Source organism: Oreochromis niloticus, linkage group LG9 (genome assembly GCF_001858045.2).
Source record: "Oreochromis niloticus isolate F11D_XX linkage group LG9, O_niloticus_UMD_NMBU, whole genome shotgun sequence".
In the NCBI taxonomy this organism is placed as follows: domain Eukaryota; kingdom Metazoa; phylum Chordata; class Actinopteri; order Cichliformes; family Cichlidae; genus Oreochromis; species Oreochromis niloticus.
Window position 1 is genome coordinate 12,303,168 of NC_031974.2, and position 3,881 is coordinate 12,307,048.

The 3,881-nt window shown below is 40.4% G+C and overlaps 1 long non-coding RNA gene across 1 annotated transcript; it reads left to right on the forward strand.

Annotated features, from left to right (window-relative positions):
* Window positions 1–896: 896 nt before the first annotated feature.
* LOC102075773 (uncharacterized) lies at window positions 897–3,881 on the forward strand. The gene is made up of 6 exons (XR_265835.4): window positions 897–1,099; window positions 1,593–1,710; window positions 1,802–1,862; window positions 1,981–2,036; window positions 2,174–2,228; window positions 3,710–3,881. It is a non-coding gene; the product is annotated as an uncharacterized LOC102075773 (long non-coding RNA).

The window sequence follows — 3,881 nt, forward strand, 5'->3', positions numbered from 1 at the left end:
CTCCTCACAGTGCCATGATTAACTGCTGGGGGCCGATGACACCTCTCTCCCAATTAGGGAAGACCTTCAGCCCGGAGGAGGCTGTTTCTCTGAGAAATTCCCCTTCTTGCTCCTGTCATTTGGACGACAGACACACTCCAGCTGCGAATACAGTGTTTGTATTTTTATGCTGGAGTCCTGTAGGCTTGTGTGTGTGTGTGTGTGTGCTCATGTGTGTGTTATTCATTGCCCCCCTCTCTCTCTGTTTCTTGATTAGGTGTATTTAATTTCACCTGAAACAACCGGGCACTCTTCTCTGAAGGCAGGTATTTTGGTTCATGTATGGCCAGTGTGGCCACAAATCACGTTACCGGTATAATCATAAGAATTTCCTTTCATACAATTAAAGCTTTTAAGCAAACAAACCTCATTAACCGCTGTCTTACTGGTATAGAAAAGGTGTGGATGGACTGTTATACTTGTACCAGAAGGCCCCAAATGTGGCAGTCTAGATGCAGAACAAAAACAAAAAAACTTTATTTAGGTGAACTGACGTCCAAAAAAAACCCCTAAAGAATTGATAGATTGATAGAACAGTTTGAAATGTTCCTGAGCTCCAAAGGCACAAATAAATATCTATACTATATGACTTCTATATACTAGGACTCAGTCCAAAAAATGCTGCAACTTGAATTTGCAGCACACAAGCTTGAAGTTGCCCTGTGCTATGTACCCAGTCCACATAAGTCAAATGTGATGCCAGGAGCACACAACAACTGACTGCTGTAGCAAGGGCCATGCTCACAGGTGCTGTTAATCAGGCGTCAATCAGGCATCTGATTGTCAACACCTGGGGTACCTGACGCTTGGAAGACAGAGAAACAGACAAGGTAATGAGGAAAGTAGAAACACCTGGGTACAGATTAAACTGATCACATGATTAGTTTGAGCTTTTAATCAGATGATGTGAGAAGGGAAGGTCAAATCAAACACAGCACAGGCCGATACAGACAGTACAGTGACAATTAGTACAGACAAGTAACTAGCAAAATAAAACAGGAAGTAAGAAACCATAGCTAAACAGGGAACCACAGACACATGAATGGACTTTATGAACAGGGTAAAAAAAAGAAATACTCAAGGAAAAAAGTTAACTTTTATTAAAAAAGACATCAAATTTTTAGCTTACCAAGTCCTACCTTTGCATAATTGTGTAATAATATTTTTAGCTAGCTAGCTAACTATTGTCAAAGTTTATGTCCACACAAACATCTTGACTTGTCAAATAAAGTTATCAAAATACATTTTTATTGCTGTAACAAAGAAATTTCCCATCTTATAGAGTTAATAGCATGTATCTTAACCTGTTACAGTACATTGCAGTATATTAAGCTTTAACTTCTTAAATCTGGCAGAGAAACAAAAGATTTTGGGGCATTTTTTAAAAGAAATTATTGAATACAATGGAAAAAAAAATCTCTGTTCGCAGGAATTATAAAATATTAATAAAATTACATTTTGCCTTTGTCCCTTAAGTATACTGTTATCTGATTCCAGAGTAGTGATTATATTAAGTCGTAAGTTGATGCGATGTTGTGATCTGATTTCCAAAGGTCAGGAGAAATCTGCACGTGAAACATGAGGAGTCCAGCAGCCAGAGGGATGAGTGGATAGCGGGGATAAAAACATAAAGTCTTCTTCCTGTGTTTGTAATGACAGTGAACCCTGGATGTAAGTGATGTGCAGTAATGAAAGTTAAAGATCTACGTGATAATCATCTCAGTAAAATTGTTTTTTATTATTACACGGCTCATCCCCACAGTGATTATGAGCACGATGATGGCAGCGATCACAACGCCGGCACAAGTGGAAGCAACAGAAAGGTGCCCTCGGTGTGGAAAGGACAAACGCGGGTCCACTCATCCAATATTCTGTTCTGATTGTACAAAAGGTGCAAAAGCTGCCTGTTTGACTCTAAATCATGGGGCTGTCTTTCACCAGGAGCTGCTGCCGCACGAATGCAGATGCCATGCACAAAGCCCAAGGCCAGGATGCTGGTGAGTCACCCACATACCGTTTGTTTGTGAATGAGCGCTCATTCAGGCTTTCATTTGACGTCATCAGTCTTAATCACTCAATTACAGCAATTTCCAGAAGGTAAGTGCGCTTTGTCTTCACTGTTTTCTGCCTCCAGGTAGAATGCAGGCAACTGATTGATGGGAGCGAGGCGGCCTCTCTCGGGGACCAATGTGAGCTCATTCACACACTGTTAGTCACTCACTCTTACTCATGTGTGCAGGAAATATGTGACTATGTGCGCCATTCTGCAACGATTGGATATAGTAAGACAAAGAAAAATGCACATATAACAAAACATACCTTTATGACCACCACCCACAGTGGTCAAGACAAAGAGATTTATTCCCTTTATTTTTCCTTTTCAAAAGTTGCTTTAACCTTACTGGTACAACGCCATCATAAAATAACTTTTTTCACACGGGGCCAGATAGGTTCGGATAGATTTTTTCTTCTTCAGTAAATTAAATCATGATTGTAAAAAGTGCAATTTATATTTACCCTGAGTATGTTTTTATAAAATGTTGCTGAGACACAAAATAAACCACCCCAAAAAACAAAATGAAATAAAATTAGGCATAACGTAGCTTAGGTGATAAAGTGACGTCAACCCCAATCATCAGCCTTCAAATGTATTTGTATCATAACAAGTGCTGTCAGCGTTGATCTCGTTAAAATGACGTTAACGCCATAACAGCATTAACGCGGCAATTCTCCGTTAGATAGAGCTAACCGTGCTAACACGCTATGCCGTGCAGCCCCACGCACGGGGCGATCCGCGCTAACTCGCTAATGGAGATTTGCTGCGTTAATGCGGTTATGGCGTTAACGTCATTTTAACGAGCACTAATCATAACATCAGTGGGAGGTTGTAGCCAAAGTGACTATCAAACACTTTAAAGAACGAGTAAAGAATGCAGGACAATAGTTAAAAACTCTACAAAGTAAGCACATTGAATGCAGGATTACAGCTGCTGGCACCACTGTCACAAATCACCAAAACAAGTGTGATATTTGACTTATATGTGCACCCTGAGGTAGTGAGATAAGACCACAGTTTGGTGTGAATATCCTTGACCTCAACCAGTTGTGAACCAGAATGCTATGGTGCCTGAGGCGACTTCTCCATCAGCAGATGCTTCCCACTAAACCTCTTTTTGACTATACAGGCAAATTTACATGATTAAGACTCCTCCATTGATTAGCAGGGAACACAGAGTCCTGGACACCAAATTAACCTTGCACCTAAATTTGTCACAATTACAGCTGTCACCAGCCATCCCTTAACTTAAGACTGCCATAGTAAACTTTGAAATCTGAAAATGTCAAACGTTTTATCACAACACGAGCCTAAAACGATTCCTGGCTGTGGCTCAGGAGGTAGAGCAGGGCATCTACTAATCAGATGGTTGGTGATTCGACCCCTGCCTGCTTCAGTCTACATGCCAAAGTATCCTTGGGCAAGATACTCACCTCTGTTCATTGGAGTGTGGATGTTGGATAGAAAAAAGCACTTGAACATAGAAAAAAAAAAGGTGCTTGTACGAATGAAGTGCTTGCTCCAGGAAATCAGAAGAGCCAGTGAGTTTACCATTCTTTGGTAACTTTTGACCTTCTTATGATTTGCTCATCAAGGTTGATTTTCCATTAACAGGTTTACCTGAAAGCCACTGCACCATTTGAGTAATTTCCTACTATTGATGGGATACAAGACGTGTTCAGGATTGCAGTACCTTCATGTTTCACCAGGAGCAGCAGACCCATTTTAGAAGGCCCTTTTTACATAATTAACATAGAATTCACAATCACTAAAATAAATATATAAA